The sequence below is a fragment of the Camelus ferus genome, chromosome 34, assembly GCF_009834535.1.
Source record: "Camelus ferus isolate YT-003-E chromosome 34, BCGSAC_Cfer_1.0, whole genome shotgun sequence".
NCBI classification, from domain to species: domain Eukaryota; kingdom Metazoa; phylum Chordata; class Mammalia; order Artiodactyla; family Camelidae; genus Camelus; species Camelus ferus.
In genome coordinates, this window is record NC_045729.1 from 7360287 (window position 1) to 7380434 (window position 20148).

General features: G+C 36.5%; 1 long non-coding RNA gene across 1 annotated transcript in view; it reads right to left on the reverse strand.

Moving 5' to 3' along the window:
- Nucleotides 1-20148, reverse strand: part of LOC116661316 — a 63383-nt gene that overhangs the window by 42080 nt on the left and 1155 nt on the right. The gene's annotated exons all lie outside the window — the stretch shown is intronic.

Sequence of the window (20148 nt, forward strand, 5' to 3'; positions counted from 1 at the left end):
ATTGGGTTTACTGATTATACTCTATTGGAGCTCCTGAGGGGTGTCCCTATTGGTCCACTCTCTTCTGAGCCCAGGAAAACTACAGATGTGTAACATTAGCTAACAGGACCTCAGTCCTTTAAGACACAAACCAGCTAAAATAGGCATAAGCTCCCACTCCTTCTATAGCTTCCTTTTCTTGTGTTAATTCTCTGAACAAATAGAACTGGGAAAAGGGTTTTATGATCTTTTAAAGACTTCTTTTGTCCCTGTTCCTGAAGTAGACTTGGTACAAAGCTCCCTGATAAAATGAAAAACAAAAATTAAGAACTTTAATTAGAGTTTTTGAAATTCAAATGCAAAATAATCCCTAAGAGTATTATATCACTCTTGGCTGCATTAAAATTCATCCACCACTTGTGGACCCACTTAAACAACCCTTTTAAGATCTCTCTGTCATCTCTCTCCATCTGCTTGGCTCTTCTAGTTTTACGACTTCTGCAAACATGAAGACTTCATGACTTTGAGATCCCAGTAAAGATTTTCATTAAGAATAGTACCACCAATGATAAGATGAACTGATTGGAGCCTGAACTGACGAGGAGAAAACTATAAAGTGACTTTCTAGAAGATAGTTTGAAAAATTTAAATAAGAAGTATATACTAGATAATTTTATTGTATCAATTTTAAATTTCTCTGGACTGTGATAATCATTGTGCTTATGTAGAATTTCTTTGTTCTTAAGAGATAAATGCTAAAATATTCTAGAGTGAGGTGACATAATGTCTGTAACTTACTTTAAAATGGTTCAGAAAATATAAATGACCACACACATACAAGTACAGAGAAATGTAAAAAGTATAGCAAATACGCAGAATGTTTTATTTAAAATTCACAATGTTGTAAATATGATATAATTAAATATCAACAATTGTATATGATTCAACTAAACGGATTAAGAGTATATGACTTAATCTTTCTATGAAGCCACCATCACTGTGATATCAAAATGAGAAGAACAAAGGACAGTACCAAAAAAGAAAGTTACAGACCAATATTTGATGAATATAAGTGAAAAATTCTCAATAAAATGTTAGCAAACTGAATCCTACAACATGTAAAAAATATCATACACCACGGTCAAGTTGGAGTCATCCCAGGGTCACAAGGATGGTTCAATATGCACAAACAAATCAATGTGATACACCACATCAACAAAAGAAAAGACAAAAACCACATGATCATCTCAATAGATGCAGAAAAAGCATTTGATAAAATTCAACATCCATTCATGATAAATAAAATCTTACCAAAGAAGATATAGAGGGAACATATCTCAATATAATAGAAGCTATTTATAGCAAACCCATAGCCAGCATAATACTCAATGGTGAAAAATTGAAAGCCTGTCCTCTAAAATAAGAAACAAGACAAGAATGTCCACTCTCACCACTTCTACACAACGTAGTAGTATTGAAAGTACTAGCCACAGCAATCAGATAAGAAAAATAAATAAAAGGGATCCAAATTGGAAGGGAAGAGGTAAAACTGTCACTATAAGCAGATGATATGATACATATAGAAAACCCTAAAGACTCCACACAAAAACTACTCCCACAAGAACTGATAAAAGAATTCAGCAAGGTATCAGGATATGAGATTAACATATAAAAATCTGTTACATTTCTTTACACTAGCAATGATATATCAGAAAGGGAGAATTTTTTTTTTTTAAATCCCTTTTAAAAATTGCATCCAAAAAAAAAAAAAAAAAAAAACCAACAACAACAACTTACCAAGAAGGTAAAAGACACATACGCTGAGAACTATAAAACATTGATAAAGGAAACTGAAGTTGATTCAAAGAAGTAGAAAGATATCCCACAATTTTAGATTGGAAGAATTAATATTGTTAAATTGAACAAAGCAATCTACAGATTTAATGTGATCCCAATCAAATTTTGCACAGAAGCAAAACAAATAATTCTAAAATCTATTTGGAATCATACAAGATCCAGAATTGCCAAAGCAATCCTGAAGAAAAAGAATGAAGCTGAAGGCACAGCCCTCCCAGACTTCAGACAATAGTACAAAGTTACAGTAATCAAAACAGCATGGTATTGGCACAAAAACAGATATATGGCTCAATGGAACAGAATAGAAAGTCCAGAAATAAACCCACACACATATGGCCAATTAGTCTATGACAAAGGAGGCAAGAATATATAGTGGAGAAAAGACAGTCTCTTCAGCAAGTGTTGGGAAAGCTGCACATGTATCAATGAAGTTAGAACACTCCCTCATACCATATGCAAAAATAAACTCAAAATGGCTTAAAGACTTGTTAAGACACGACACCATAAAACTCCTAGAAGAGAATATAGGCTAAACATTCTTTAACATAAATTACAGCAATATTTTCTTAGGTCAGTCTCCCAAGGCAATAGAAATAAAAGCAAAAATAAACAAACGGAACCTAATTAAACTTATAAATTTTTGTACAGCAAAGGAAACCATGAACAAAACAAAAAGACAACCTATGGAATGGGAGAAAAATATTTGCAAACAATGCACCTGACAAGGGCTCATTTCCAGAATATACAAACAGTTCATACAACTCAATAACAAAAACAAACAAACAAACAGCTCAATCAAAAAAATGGGCAGAAGACCTACATGGACATTTCTCCATACACATACAGAAGGCCAATAGGCACGTGAAAACATGCCCAACACCGTCAATTATCAGAGAAATGCAAATCAAAACTGCAGGGAGGTATAGCCTCACACAAGTCAGAATGGCCATTGTTAAAAAACCTACAAATAATAAATGCTGGAGAGGATGTGGAGAAAAGGGAACCCTCCTACAATGTTGGTGGGAATGTAATTTGGTGCAGGCAAAGAGAACAGTATGGAGGTTCCTTAAAAAACTAAAAACAGAGTTGTTACCTTATGACCCAGCCTATCTTTCTGTCTCTCTCCCCACTCCAACTTGATTGGCTTTTTCTCCTACTGAACACCCTCAGGGAATTACCTTCTGCACCTTCCTCTCCACAAACACAAGCAAAGAGAAAATAATTCTCCTTCAAAGGAATGCTGGTGCTAGTTGCTAAGACTTTTTCACCTTACTACACCTGGAAGGTCTCTAACACCTTGTCTTCCAACTTCCTTGTAGACTTAAAACTTTTTAAATGTTAAAACATTTCCAGTATGTTAAAGTATTTTTTAAAAATAACGCCTTGTACATGGTGAGCACTTACTAGGTGTTAGATGCTGCATTGTTGTTGCTCTTATTCAAGAGCATCCAACCTTCCACCAAGAGTTTCTTCAAAGATAAAGAAAAACAAATACAATACAGTTCTGGTAATTGTACAACTAAGTTTTCAATTTGATTTAAATGTCTTTTAATTAGCTGATATTTTATATAGTAACTTTTTCACTCAGAAATTGGTTTATTCTTTGGAATCTTCCACCATAATGTAAGACTAGAGTTTTTAAAATATCTGTTCATTTTGAAACAGAAGACCATGTTTAGAAAATGTGGGGTTGGGGGTGTTTTTTTTTGTTCTCCCTTCCACTATTTTTGGATCACTCACATCGCCCAGCCTGCCCCTTCTCCAACCCCACTCTCTCTCACACAGTTTACTTTCCTTACATTTACCAATACATTGACTAAAGAAGGTGAGGGTTCCATTTGGAGGTAAAAGAAATACCTTCAATCTTGGATCTCAACTTTCTTTTCCAGGCAGTCTAAAATTTCTGTAAAATCTTTTCATGGTCATATTGGGGTCGACTAGGACGCACTAGAAGTACTGAAAGGGTATTTCTTTCTAATGGTATGTACACTCAGATTAATTTATCAGAGTAGAAAAGGCAGAAAAGGGTCTTAAGGGAAAAGGTCGTACTGCAGCTTGGGAGGGGTTGGTAAGAGAAGAAGGAACGTTAAGAACGTTCAAGATAATTGGGCTTTTATGAGGAGCCAGACTAGATTAGAGGGAGGAGGGTGTGCAATGCAGGAAATGTCCAAAGCATGGTGAAACCAATCCCTTCTTCACACCTTCACATTCTTACCTTCGGAAGGAGTGCTTTGTTCGATTTCTCGTGTATGTAAGACTCTACCATAAATAGACAACATGTTTTTACTTCATGGCCTGGTGTCCCAAGGTGTTTGTGAGTATTCTTTGCAGATCACACAACTGCAGGTCCAGAGTATCCTCACAGACTCTGACAATTCAAAGCAAGGACAAAGAGTTGGAACTGCCATCAAATTGGTATGTGGGAGGGGAAATAAGTTGGAGCCATGGAGACATCTTACTTCCCTGAAAACCATTCACAGTGTAACGAAAAGAACATAGTCGAATTGCACCCCTGTCTTATCTTTGCCATGTTCTCTCCGGGTACTATGAGAAAATTCACTGAACATCTGATTACTGGGGTTCTAAGTAAAATGGAAATAATAAGAGGCAGATATAGCTCAGTGGTAGAGCATGAGCTTAGTGAGCATGAGGTCCTGCATTCAATCTCCAGTACCTCCATCCATCCATCAATCAATCCATACAGCTAATTAGCACCACCCCAACATTTTTTTAACTGAAAAAAAAGTGAAGTAATAAGAATACATACATTTAGATTTTCTGTGAAGTACAAATAAAAGAAAGATATTAAAAGTGCTTTATAAGCTTTAAAATATAATAAACAATAGACGATCATTGCATGTACCCCACCTGGTAGGCCCTAACACGAAGCAGATGTCCTGCTCCATTTCTGTTCAAGCAGAATTCCTGTATGTTCCTGCCTGAGTGAAATTTCCATACTTCATAGTTGTTCTGAACATCACCAATATAAAAAAAAAAAAATGATGAAGAGGGAGAAAATAAATAGTTGAATGCCAAGAACATCCCCAAAGTAAACAGTCATTCTCTTTACACAAGGAGAAAAAGGCATTTTACTACTCAAAGCTCTAGATAGTTCACCTCTTTAGGGAAAGGTCTGCCCTGGCAACAGAACCATGAATCACAATTACCTGTTTCTTTTGGATATCGGTTCTGCTAATTACCCACCAAAGTTTAGATCGGACAGCTGCTACTTGACATCATTTAGTATCCAATATGGAATGCTTTTGGCAGAGAATTGATTTCTCTTTTCCCACCAGCAAAATGAAAAATGATTTGGAAGACTTTACTAATAATTAGTAAAATATTTAGGAAAAAAAACCCCAAAACCCTGTAGCTCTAGGTGTTTGAATATTGGATTAACTCCTGAGGGTTCAATCACTGGGTCAAGCAAAAGTGCTACCACGTAAGTGGATGATATGTTGAAGGTGGATTGAAAACAGGAGTGGGGACTAGAAATGCTAGCAGGTTAAAAGAATAACTTGTGTGTTTTAACAAAATCTGTATTTAATTTTGGCTTGTATACGAGAAGAGACATCTGGAACTTGGGTGTTGGTGCTGAAATTACCAGCAGCATCTGTTCATCCTTAGTTTTACCCCTTAAATCAGAGGGAAACTACATCATAGTTACAAATATCTGAGTAAAATAGTAGATGAAAATATGGCATGTTCCATTTAATATGCAGGCATAAAATAATGCTATAATAATTTGCTAATTTTAGTCTTAGATTCTATTCCTAGCCACTAATTAAAATATGATTAATAAATGCTTCCATTTTCTATTCAGTTTATTTATGGTTTATGGAAGTATCAAATATAAAAGCTAAGCTTTCTATTTCTGTTTTCACTCAAGCAATTAACAACTCGGAAATGCTAAGTAAGTTGTAGGTATGAGTCAGCAAAAGTCCGACAGGCTGTGTAGAAATTAACCTGCCTAAATTCTTTTAATCCTGAAAATATTTAACATAATTAAACCAGACAAGCCACATAAGGCAAAATTGAAGAGGGAGAGTTTACGAAACAACTGTGAAAAAACACTCCAGGAGTATGTCCGTTATGAAATTTTACTTATCATTAGTGAAAAACATTGATTCCCCTTAACAGAAAAGGGGAGTCTTGCCCAGGCATGCCCAGAACACCAGTTGTGAACCCTAAGAGTGAATCCTTCGCATGAAAAAGGAAACAAACTTTTTGTTGCAATAGCTCTATCATCAGAAAGATAACTGAATAAGAAGCAGAAGATGCAACAGTAATAATGCTCCAGCAACTGTACACAAACTAGCAAAATAACTAAAACAACATCAAGATTTCCTAAGTGATCCTTTCCTCCTTCCTTCCTTCCCTCCTTTCTTCCTAATTTTTCTTCTTCGTTTCACTGCTTTCTTTCCTCCTTCAGGTTTTTGACATTTGTAAAGTTAACTTTACAGTTTTTCTTTTTTAATTTCAAGGAACAGTTTCCAAACAATTGTAGGATTTTAGTGCTTTAGTATTTAAGTAGTCCCTCTCCATCATTTCATAGGTGAGGAGACTGAGGGCTAGAGGGGGTCCCATTCAACTAGCTTATTGCAGAGCAATGAATAATAACATGTGATAATTACTGCTGAGTTGTTTTTATTTTTAGAAAAAAAAATGTATATATACATATATAAATTTTAAACTTTTTTGGATGTTTCTGAACAAATTTACACTTTCTTTCTAACAGGATCAAAAAATACAAGGATGTTTAAAGACTAATCATCTTTCCTCTCCACCTCACTTTACTCTCCATTACACCCACCTCAGGTATCCAGTGTTAAAGATGAACGAACTCCTTGGTAATATACATACACACAACCTAAATACACACGTATAGACTATTTGTTTGTATCTTCTCTGTTTTTCCCAATGTTGGATTATAATACATACATTTTGTACTCTTTTCTCTGCTGTTTGTTTTTTCACATGGCAGTATACATGGCCAGCCCTAAAAGAATGTGCGCATATATTTTTAAAATCTATGCATATATAAAAATATATAATTTTCCATTGAGGCGGAAAATACATGTTGGGGAGTTTCCAAATCTACCCTGCTTTTCTCTTTCTTTCTTTTTCTGTTGTTGTTTGCCTCATATCACTCTCTCCCTCTCTTCCCTGAGGTTTTCCATTTAAACACACACTCACACACACACACACACACACACACACACACACACACACACGGGCTTTGTGGATTTCTACCTTTTATAATCGCATACTATTGTTAAAAGATAAAATTAAACCAAGTAAATTTGAAGATCTGGTCGGCTTTATTAGATGATCTATGGATCAAGCAGCACCCCACTTAGCCACTAGAAGGGTGCTCCATGGAGTTGCACAAAATGGAAGGTCTTTATAGGCAGACAGAAGGTGGGGCAAGGTAGTTACAAGCAAAAGAAAAGAAAGCATTGCTTCAGGCCTGGGCATCTTCTTTTGGGGGGAAGAAAACAGCAGGGGTCTTATTACACAGAATATCTATCTCACTAGTGCTGATCAGGAAACTTTGCATTGTCTGTTTAAAGGTCATATTCCTGGGAGAGTTTGAAACTGTCTTTGTTTGCTATTATGGGAGCAAATGACTCCATTTTGGCCTTTCTTTTTTTTTCAATAGCAATATAAACATACATACACACAAAATGGCAGGCATCCTTTTCTCTCTTCTCCCATCAGAGAAACACACAGACACACAAACATACACGCACAAGCACACATTCAACTGACCAGAAAATCTCTGATCTTCATACTCCAGTGTTAAAGTACAATTTTCAAAAAATTAAAACCAAGGCTTCCTCACAAACTTAGAATGAACACGTATTAAAGATTAGTTTATTAATGAGGGCACCAGAAAGATGGCAAAACTGCTTCAAAAATAGAATTCAAGAACTAGAAGTTTATACAGTCAATTAGAAAAGGGATGTTAAAATGAATTTCCTAAAAAATAAAATAAAATAAAATAAAATAAAATAAAATAAAATAAAATAAAATAAAATGAATTTTCTAAGTGCTGATGAAAAACATTAATCAATAGTTGGTCTAAGAAAGAAATAGAAAATTTTATTTGAGTCAGCCTGAGGATTATAACCCTAGACACAGTCTTTCGAAAAGCTCTGAAGACTGTTCCACTGTCAAAGAACAGTTCTATAAGTTTTTGAGACAAGGAGTCATACATCAAATGACATATTATTGATAGTTTATATAATCCAGATCTATAAGTACAAAACAAGTAGTGGGCCACAGGTCATCATGGCCCCTTAAAAGATTAAGAAAGAAAGTTATCTATAAGGAATTGTGACCCTTTAGGAGATTAAGAAAAAAATGTTATCTCCTGAGAAATATGTGAATGCAGATTCACAATATACACTAAAGGGGAGGGAGGAGGCCCAAATGACCAGAGAAAAATTTGTTTAAAATTCTTGTCTTGCCATAAAATATGAATTTCATTGCATCATTGAGTTAGAGACAAGATCACTTCGTATCCTGCCAGACAATAAAACCATAATCTTTCGTGTCTCCTCTACCTGACAGAAAGCATTTTCTTCTAATGGACCAAAAGTTGCAAGTTAACAAGGAACTTGCACAGAGTCCATGTCCTAGTAAATAGTAAGTAAAACAAAAGTCCATCTCCTTGTCTGATATTATTAGGCAATGCTTCAGTGTGACATTGAAAGACTATGCAGTCATCCTTTTGCCTTATATTCTGGTTTTGAATAATTTTTCTTAATACCAGGCTGACATCATTAGACTTTGGAACTGTACCAAGCTTGAGTCACACCCTGAGAAAATTTAGAGATTCCTCAGGATGACCACTTCATGTTGTTCCTTCTGTTAGTCACGATGACACCCTTGGACCTGCCTTTTTGGTCTACTTGATTATATGAAAGCCAAACCCTTACTAGGTTCCCATTAAGACTGTGAGCTCCTCTGTCACCTTTAGTGGGCATGAAAAGTAACTACTCTAAATCTTTCACATAAAAAGCCTTCATATAACTGATATGTTTATTATTACTGCAAATAAATTTAATAGTTATAATGATCTAAAAAATTAGTGTTAATTAGCACTTCTCATTGACCAATATAAAAGAACTCTCCAGTAGGGGTATATTTCTGGTAAGTTGCACTAATCCACTTAATTTTTTTAGCAAGGAATGAATGTTTAGACTCTTTAAGCTTAAAATTTGATGGTTGTGCTTTTCTTCTCTTTCTTAGGTACTCTAGAGGACGGAATCAAATGTTTCTTCTCACTTTCCTGCCCATGAAGAGGGATGGTTTTTAGGTTGCTAATAATTTGGAATTTATGTTCAGTAGGCACAAACAGCCTGCTGTGAATGATCAGAAGAGTTGACAGTTTAAGATAAGACAGGTAGGGAAGAGAAATGCCTTAGGCCGAAAGGGATTTAAGCATCACAGTGCCCCTTGCAAGCAGCCAGCCCTCAGAGTGAATAATCTCATGATTTATCTAGAAAGTTAAGACCTATGCACTAAAGTCTGCAGCTTTGGCAAAGCTTCCCACACTTGCAAAGCTAAAACTGAGAGGAGGCAAGAATAAAAACATTGTCTTATGACTCATAGCCAGCAACTGGCAGAGCCAGTCCTCAAACATAGTTTTATTTCTATATCATTTCCTATTAAATTATATAGCCTCATGGAATAAGTATTTTGGGGCTTAGGCAGAAAGGGATGTAAAAGAGGTTCTGAAAAAAGAACAACTTTTTCAACAGTTGGTAGCATAAATCACAAGTGGACAGGATAAAAATTATAAATATTAATTATTTATAGGACTCTCATCCTTTTTGGGAAAATGGATCCTTAAGAGGGCTTATGTTTTGCTCAAATCAAAGTCATCATCCATAAGATGATCATTTTTAATATTGAAGATAGAGTTCAGTGATGTATAGGAAATTCATTGTTGGGAGAAGCTAAGACAACAACATTGCTCTAAGAAAGAAGCCAGAACATACACATCTAGAAAGGCAATGTTGAAGGAGAAAGAGACCAATCAGCCACGGGCAGAAAATGAAATTCAGCTGAACAGAAACATCTCATAAGTAATCTTAATAAATTTCTGGTTAATAAAATATGGATCTTTGTTCCTGACAATGAAACATGTAAATCTGACATTATTAGTCAATACTTCCATAGTGTTTTTGTAGTATTTTTGATACGTGACAATAAATAACTGAATTTTGCCTCATGATGGCAAGGAGTGAAATCAAAGATGGTCCAGCAATATCTCCTGCTACATTTAATACATAAAGCAATAAATTAAAATAGACATTTCAGTACACAAGCAACCTGACATAAAGAGGAAGAAACGTCAAATACTTCTACACAAAGAGCTATGAAAATTCACAAATAATTTAAATAAGTGGAGAGATATACCATGTTCATGGATGAAATGATTTAACATAGTAAAAATTTTAATCCCCCTGAAAGAAATCTATCTAAAACCATCCTTATAGGATGGGGTTTTTAGTGGAAATCCTAACTGTATTTATAGAATTTAACAAATTCTATATTTAAACATACAAATTAAAAATGTAACAAATAGCTGATTCAACTCTTTAAAATAGAGAATAAGATGTAGAAATTTTCCCCACCAGATATTAAAAGAGATATGTCCACAAATCCATAGTATCAAAAAAGGTAATTTGCAGCAACGATAAATACAAGAATGAAAACAAATACAGCACATAGAAATAGGACTATATGGCAATTTGAAATATGATCGAGGTGGTAATAGCAAATGATGAGAAAAACTAGGTTGCAGATGATATTGGAAAAACAGGCTTCCTATATAGAGAGAAATAAGGCTGGACTCCCCCTTGCCTTACATGCAAAGGGAAGTCCAAGTGAATTAAAGACTTAAATGAGAAAGTAAATAAAATAAGCTAACTGGAATAAAATGTAGGAAAATATTTCTCTGATGTGTTAGTTTTCTATTGCATCTGTAACAAATGACCATAAATTTAGTGATCTAAACAATATAAATTTATTTTCTTATACCTCTATGGGTCAGAAGTCCATCAGAGGTCTTACCTTATGTCAAGGTTTTGGCACAGCTGCATTCCTTTCCAGAGACTCTACGAATCATTTTTTCCTGCCTTTTTTAGTTTCTAAAGACAATCAGTCTTCCTTGGTTTGCAGTATCCTTCCTCTATTTTCAAAGGCAACAATACAGCATCTCTCTGATCCTGTTTCTGTTTTCACTTCTCTATCTCTCTGATAAACTACAGCAAAGAAAAGTTCTCCACTATTAAGGATTCATGTGATTGGATTAGGCCTAGCTGGATAAGTCAAAATAATCTCCCCCATTTCAAGGTCCTAAATCTTAATTACATCTGCAAAAAGTCCCTTTGAATATATGAGATGACATAGTCATGTGATCCAGGGATTAGCACATGGACATCTTTGAAAGGTCATCATCTTACCTGCCATAATGGCCTAGGAGAATATTTTTATAACCTAAGAAGAAGAAAAACTTTAAAAAGCCAAAAAAAAAAAAAATCATAAAACTTAAGGTTAAAATTTAATTCACTTGATGAAAGATTTCTGTAGACTCACAGAAATAAAAAACAAACTTATGGTTACCAAAGGGGAAAGGAGGTAGGGGAGGGTACATTAGAAATTTGGGATTAAAATATATACATTACTATTACTATATATAAAATAAATAAATAAACAACGAGGACCTACCGTATAGCACAGAGAACTATACTCAATATCTTGTAATAAACTATAATGGAAAAGAATCTGAAAAAGAATATATATATGCAACTGAATCACCTTGCTGTACACCTAAAACATTGTAAATCAACTATACTTCAATTTAAAAATTTTTTTAAAAATTAAAGATTTCTGTTCAATGGAGAACACCAATAATCACTGTGACTAAATATTTGCAAAGTCAAAATCTGGCAAATGGTTAGTATCTAGAGGATTCTAGATACTGAGGATTCTATCTTATTAGTAATTACTTTAAATGTAAGTGGACTGAACACTCCAATAAAACATCAGAGATTGGCAGGACAAACTTTAAAAGGTGTAAGTATATGCTATCTACTAGAGGTATGCCTTAGATTCAGGGACACAAATATGTGGAAAGCAAAAGGATGCGAAAAGCTTTATCATAAAAATAATAACCCAAGACAGCTGGAGTGGCTATTACCAATATCAGACAAAATAGATTTTAAGGCAAAAATTGTTACTAGAAACAAAGAAGGACATTTTTTAATGACAGAGAACTGTCCATCAGGAAGATATAGTACGTATAGGCATAAATGCACCCAAAAATAGACCTCCAAAACAGGTGAAACAAAACTAACAAAACTGAAGTTAGACATGAACAATTCAACAATAATAGTTGGACAATTCAACCCCATTATCCAATACCAGATAGAATAACTAGGAAGAATATCAACAAGGAAATAGGAAACTTAAAAATACTATTAACTAATGAGACCTAAAGAAACGTCCATGGAACACTCCACCCACTGTCAGCAGATTACACAGTCTTCTCGAGTGAATATGGAGCATTCTCCAGGACAGACCGTGTAATAGCCCATAAAACAAACCTCAGTAAATTTAAAGGATTAAAATCATACCAAGTACTCTGACCACAATGGAATTGAAAATCAGTAACAGAAGGAAACATTAGAAATTCATAAATATGTGAATTAAATAATAGGTTGTTTAAATAAAAATAAATTTAAGATTTAATTTTCAATAAAAAATAGGGCAAAGAAGAAATCCCAAGAGAAATCAGAAAATACATTGAGGCAAACACACATGCAAAACACAACATACCAAACACAACATACCAAAACTTATGGGCTGAAGCGAAAGCAGTGCTTACAGGGAAATCAACAGCTATAAATAAATAAAATGTTTGTTCAAATTTGGTTTATGTGTTACCAAAATAAAAGATTGATAATTTCCCTATATTTGACAGAAATTCTATGTTATTTCCTGGCATAAAAGCACTGTAAACTTGATGGAGAGTATGACACACCACATTTCTTCCCTTTTATCCTTTACAGAAGAGCTTCTACCCTGTTTTAAAATAGACTGCCTGCACCATGGCAGCTTCACTGACGCTGATATTAAATATGATGAAAATAATCCAAAAATGAAAAGAAATAAAATGCTTGAGCCAGTGTTATTTAATTGCAATTAATCAAGTATTTAGTATTCCAGTAGGTGTCCTGAACCACGTTGTTTTTAAGCAATGAAATCTTACCAACAGGAGACCTCAGCAGATACATTATTATTAAATCCTCATTGAGAGGTTAGGCCACTGTTTTCCTGCGATCATTACTGAGTTTGCAAATTTTTAAAAAATAGAAAATTATACAGGCCTCGCTGCTTTATGTAACTTTCCATAGTGTATGTCTGACAAGCTGAAATTTTTAGGCTAAGAGGAAAGTTGAGTAAAAATGTAACCAACTGCTTTCTTACTTCCTTTTTTCTCTAAACACAAAAGATAACTATCTAAAAGCTAATCCATTTTATGTTCTTTCCTCTACCGATGAACTACATAATTTAACTCAAAAACATTTCTCTCACATTAGCAGTAATACAAAAGGAAAAATTATGAAAAATTAGTCCTAGCCTGCTAAGATTTAGCTATGACCTCATCCCGCCATATTCCTTTATTATTCTGCATAATTACCAGTTCAGAATACCTAACTCCATTTCGAAATGCAGAGTTTAGAAAAATTCTTTGTAATTGATAAGAAAAAAAAATCAGTTGAGGGGGGGGTGTGTGTGTGTGTGTGCGCGCACGCGTGTGGGTTTCTATTCCTATGCTAGAGAGTAAAGTACTCAGGAGGGAGGTTAGCTTGGTTATAGAAAACAAAGAATTAGTGTAGTGTGAGTGAACTTTTAACTCAGTAAAATTAGAAGTGGTTGTACTTGTGAATAATTAAGTCATCACCTGTATACCCCAGGCATACCATGGCATTCTAATCCAGCGGACTGCCACAATACAAAAACCTCAACACACTTTTATAAGGAAGGAGGAACATGGCCTTCTCTCTAAAAGGCTGGAGTTAAATGTTTGCCTTACCCAGGAGCGGGCTGGGGAGTCCTCTCTCACAGATGTAATAACAGGATTGGTAAAAAGTAATAGCCAGCATTTATTGAGCCAGGAAATGCTCTTCTGTATTTTTCCAGCCTTTAGTTTGAAATTTTTCAAACTAAACATCTACAGAACATTTGAAAATATAGCACAATGAACATGCATACACTGCTGGCATTAATTAACCAGTTTTTAACAACCTGATGCATTTCTCTCCATAGTTGCAGATGTATATAGATATATAGAATTCACTACTGAATTTATATAAAACTGTTTCCATTGTCTATCATGAGAAGTATATAGAAGGTTCTTAAGACTTGTTCAGTTAGATTGAGTTAAATTCCATTTCTGGCCTTTTAGAATCACTAAAAAGGAAATTGCTCGAAATAAGTAAATGCCAAGGATAAATTCAGAGATACATGCGCTTGTATACACACCTTACACACACACGCCCACCTTTTTCTTGGTTAAACGATCTGAAAGTCATTTTCAGACATCATGACAGTTTTTACATTTCTTTCAATAAGCTACCAGAGTTTAAAAGCTGGCCAGCAGAAGTGCTGGGCTTGGAACCTTGGCAGTCTAAGGTGGCGCCTACGGTCACTACTGACACTGTTCTAAATCAAGGACGTAGCATAATTTAGGTAGATAAATACCTAGTAACTTTCTTTCAAATGGAAAGTGGGAAAGCACCTTGGCTAAGTATTTATTTTCCAATTGTTTTAAACACTGACTTAATTTGAAAAAGCTCTTTTTTTTTTTTTTTTTTGTAAGACAGAGGGTTGCAATTACCCTGAAACTGTAACATATATACTTAGGCAGCATTTAATAGATTAAAATATTTCCTCTCATTGACTTAAATAAGATAAACCCATCATTCTGGATATTTATCAGCAGAGTGTGTGTGTGTGCGCGCGCGTGTGCGGGCACACGCATGCATGCACCCACACGAATATATTTTGCCTGGGATGTGGACACTTCATCAACTCTATCTGTACCATATATGATTTCCATAAGGTAACTGAGTACATTTCACACTTGTGACATTATCAGACACCTTTGCTGAGTAAACTCTCCCCAAACAGATTTTGACTGAATAAGCCTTTAAACTTCTCAAATATTTATGAAATCTACCTCTCTGAATCTGAGTAATACTTTTTTATTCTTCTATAAGTTATTTCTAAATATCTACAAGGTGGGGGGAAGGTATAGCTTAGTGGCGGAGTGCATGCCTAGCATGCACGAGGTCCTGAGTTCAATCTCCAGTACCCCCATTAAAAATAAATAAATAAACCTAATTACCACCCCCAAACAAACAAATCTGTAAAATAAAAGAAGGCACCAATCTTGATAAAACCAAATGACAAAACAGACTCAAAACACGTATGAAAACCAAGCTCAGAAGAGAGCCTCTGTCTAAGATATTTTTCCTCTTGGCTGCCTCTCTCTCTCTTTTTCTCTCTCTCTGTGTTCTCACTTGGTCTGTCCAAATGCCATCCTCCTGGGGTTTTTTTTTTTTTTTTCTTATTCACTTTCATTACTTGTGATGATATTTTCTCTTTTATGTCTCAGGAAAATATTTGAGCAGCATTTGTAATGCTCGCGAGCTCCGGTTTTTCTGGGTGAAGGCTCAGAGACCAATATGTTTATGCAGAACGGATACTGAAGGTTCTGTAGGCTTTAAAAAATACAAGTGTACTGTCCTCATTTTTTAATCTCAATTCATCCTATTCATGACATACTTAAGGGAAATCACACCAGGAATAAAAGGCTTCAAACAACTGTCCGGTTGCATGGCAGATCAATTTTTTTTAGCAAGTTGATTATGTGTCATTGCCTGGATGATGCTGGACAGAATGAAAAGTGCAGGTGTTGCTAGTATTTTTATAATGTTCTGGATTTGGATAACATTTCCTGTTTATTAGAAAAAAATTATTCAGCTCCAGGCTATTTACATTATTTTTGTGTTTTATGTTACTAAGTATGGAAAAGTACCAGGGGGGAATTTCTTAGTTCATAGTTATTTTCATTCTCAGTACTTTTCACTACATTCATTGTCCTTTTGTAGAAGGACACTGAGGTTTGGTTGAACTTACTCTGATTTGGGAAGATAGATTTTTTTTTTCTATCATTTCTGCAAATAGGTAAGGTTGAAGGCAACTGCTTAGATCGAACACAAACTTTTAGACTCTAATGCTAACACAAAGGCTTGCTACTTAAGTTTTAAATGAAGGTATTTCTTGGTAAGTCCCTCTTTACACACCTAGACACAAACTAACAAAGTAAGTCTCCTTTAAAACGCTGCCTTTATTACAGTTATATCAGTTATATAGGCTGCCTGTTCTAGACACTACAGATCCGATACTGCATGAGGTCTAAATAAGACTTATTGTGCTGTCATTTGATATTTTCTTTATGTTTAGAACCACACTTGTTTCAAACCACAATGCCAGGAATAAGTGTTGAATTCAATGTGTATAGTTTGCATAACCGCACTGTTTGCCAGTGACACATGCTCTTCACACAGAAAGAATTCACAGGATGTGAGTTTCCCAAACGTTAAAGTGTATCTAAATTAGGAGGAGTAAAGACAGAGGGGGGAAGAGAGAGAGAGAATAGGGAGGAGGGAGAAGGAATGGGTACCAAGTTCTGAGTGTATGTGATTTACAGCATCACTCTATGTAGGATAAAGATATTATAAATCCAAGTAGTGTCATCATAGCAGAAAACAAAATAAAACAAAACAAAAAAGCAGAAACAGGCAGAGTTAGAAGTCTAGTGGAAGAAGTATTCCAGTCCCTGGGGGCTTATGGAGAGGACTGAGGGAGAGGGAGGGGAGGGGAGAGGTGTGGAGAGGTGGGGAGTCTTGTAGGAGGAAGGATGTGAAAAAGGGAAAGAGAAAAAAGTCAGGAGTGACCATCCATGAATGTGAGAGTGAATGTCTTTGCTGACCTTCCACCAGTCTTCTGGAAATTGAAAGAAGGAGGGAAACCAGACAGCCCTCCTTTCCCTCACCATCCTCATCCAGCACCAAACCCCATCAAGCCCCCTGGGAACACCACTCCTGGCTGCCCTGCACCCCACTTGCTCCTCCCTATCACAGGGCTGCACAAACTAGTCGTCTTCAGCCACTGTCTGCAGGATAAAATCCACAGCTTATAAAGCCCTTCTCCAACCCTTCCTTCCCTACCTCTGTAGCCTCACTTCTCACGCTGGGATGGGAGACGGCAGAGAAGTTGTTTGTCCATGGTCTTGACACCAGCCACATTACCTGGATGACACCATACTCTCCTCACCTTTCTGTCTCCCCTACTCATTGTCCTGTGGCCCCAGTTATCCTCCCTACACCCCTACCACCCCCTCCTCGGCCCTCTACTTTGTTCAGACAACTCCCTGAAGTCCCAGCCCCCAAAGGCAATGTAACATGTCTGAGGATGGAGCAGCTCCTTGGAGAATCTCTTATGGACAGAATCAAAATGGAAGTGTGTTTGAGGTCCCCTCATTTATGGAGGCATTCCCTCTGGGATACTCTTTTCTTCCTTTGTATCAATTACATTCTCATGCAAAGGCATTAGATTAGACCTCAACCCCACCCCCCCGGGGGGGAGGGCGGGGACGGGACAAGCCCCTGGATGACGTCCTGCCGTTCCCCCCACCAGGCTCCAGCCCATCGCTTAGGGTCCAGCCAGCGCTTCCAACCAGCTGAAGCAGTTTACCTCCTAGATCCTCTGCAGGGCTAAATGCTCAGACCTCCACCCTCAGCCTGACAACCTGTCTCAGTGTTGAAAAACAGTTCAAGGTAGCACTTGGGACCAAACGTGTCATTTTCCTTGTCAAAATGAAAGCTGTAAATTTTAAACCTAATGCTTAATGTATCCAGATATTGAACACAGGGACTTTTATCCTCGGCTTAATGGTCTGTCTAAAAACATCAAAAAAGATTACTTAAAAACTCTGGGCCTCAGAGGTCCTATAAAATTACATGAAGCACCCCCCACCACCTCCTCCAAGTTTTAAAAAATTTATTGGGAAACACTTATGCAGTATATGAACTCCCTTTTCCTTAGCCTTGGACCCCAAGAATATGTGCCTGATTGCTGGAGGGTGGTTAAGAAAAGCAATAGGATAAGATGAAATTTTATTAGATTACAATCTAAAATTTTAATAGACTTTCTGCTTCTGGGAATGGATGGCAAACCTTATTCAGCATCTTCTTGAACAGGAAAAACGTAAAAGCATGGCTTTCCTCCTTTAATATAATGTGACAATAAAGAATGGCAGAGCTTTTAATTTTTTTTTTAATTCAGGTATTTGTAGAGACCCAATTAGAACAGAAAGTAAGTTAGTGAAAGCCATAGGAAGAGAGTTAGAATGTAATTATTTTCTCAATAAAAGGAGACTTGGAGTAAAGGCTAATTGCTAAGAGTTTAGGAATGGGGAAATTCTAACACTGGACCTCAGGAGCTTTATCAAAAACTTGCCCATAAGGATACATTAATCTGAGGCTTTAAAATCCACTCCAGAGCCAGAGTATGTGTGACAGTGATGTGGCCAAGTTTGCTTCCAAGGTCTTCCTGACATAACCCTAAAAATTCTTTGTTGACATAAACAGACTCTTTATTGTCTCTAGGCTATAAAGAGACAGGGAGTGTTTTGCATACAACCATTATCTTTCTGCCCAGAGAAAATTATGAACCATGAAGTTCCGAGGGGTCAAGACTGCTTTCAATTGTTGTATTAAATCCAAGACTTCATACTGTACCCTGCTGCCTGTTCTAGAGATCAGAGTTGCTAATTAGGGGAGAGAAGATGTTTGGGAAAATGGAAAGCTTCCAAGTTCTTCCTGAATTGAAACTTTCCAAGATTTTTTTAAAGCACTGTAGATTCACAGATGGTAATAATATCATTTGCTTTACCCGCCTTAAGAATGCTCTGTGATGTACCTGCTTCTGATATAGTAACAACTCCATTATAGGTGGAGTTTTTGAGGTTTTTACTTTAACTCCCCAGCGTCTTGATGTGTGTCTGGCGGCACCGTCACAACACAGCAGCCTCATTAAGGATTACTTCCGGGCTAAGGCAGCATTCAAGGGGTTAATGAGGCTGGCCGTTCCCGGCTTAAGCAGCAGGCTGGGCAAAGCTCTGTTGATTTTCATTCTTCACCGCTGAGTGATGGAGGGTAACCTATATGCTCAAAGCCTGGTCAGGCCACAACCTGTACTCATGTACAAAAAAATTCAATTCAATCCATGCCCCAGGTCAACAATTACTCCATGATATATGATATGAGGCTAAAGTCAGTGCATTCACAGTGTAGAAGAGGCTAAAACCACAGAGTATGGGAGGTTAGTCAGTCTTTTGATTATCCTTTACTGTGGAAAGTTAAGATGCGACCGGATCTGATCTAGAATCTGAATAGTTCTTTGATCGATGATGATATGCATCTTGATTGATTGTATGGGTGCTGTCAGCAATGAGATTTCTTAGCTGGTCACTTGGGATCTCGGCACTCACTGGGGGATACAGAGCCCCAAACTCTACTACTAAACATAGCACACTGCTTTCTAACAAAAATACTAATTTTTCAAGGATGAAATAATTTTAATGCAAAAAGAAAGTGTCACAAAAGGTGCTCCTGATACAACGGAAACATCTCCTTTGTTTGACTTTGCTGTGTAAAAGAATCACCTGGAGTGTTTGTTAAAAGATTCCTGAGGTGGGAGGTCCATCTCCAGAGAGTCTTATTCAGTAGGTCTGGGGTGGGGTCTGAGAATTTATTTTTCTAAAAAGCTCGCGGGTGACACTGGTGTTGCAGGTCCACCAACCATTCCAGGAGCACTGCTCTAGGGTACTGCTTCCTTAATCTTTCTCATTCCCCTTTGCTGGGTTCTTCTCTTCCCTCTGACCTCTAACTTGGCATGGCTCAGGCTTACCCCTCCTGTACCCTCCCTCCGGTAGCAACTCTTTCAATCCCCTGGCTCTATACCATATCTATAAGCTGATAAAACCTGATTTCCCCCCTAAATTCATGATCGTGTGTCTACTTGCTATTTGACAGCTCCTGATTCTCCTTTCAAGCCCCAAACCTCATCCTCTCCAATGTTCTCCAAATGGCATCAACACTTAGAAAATTGTTCAAGCCGATTCATCATCCTTAACTCTTCCTTTCTTCTCATCCCACTCCA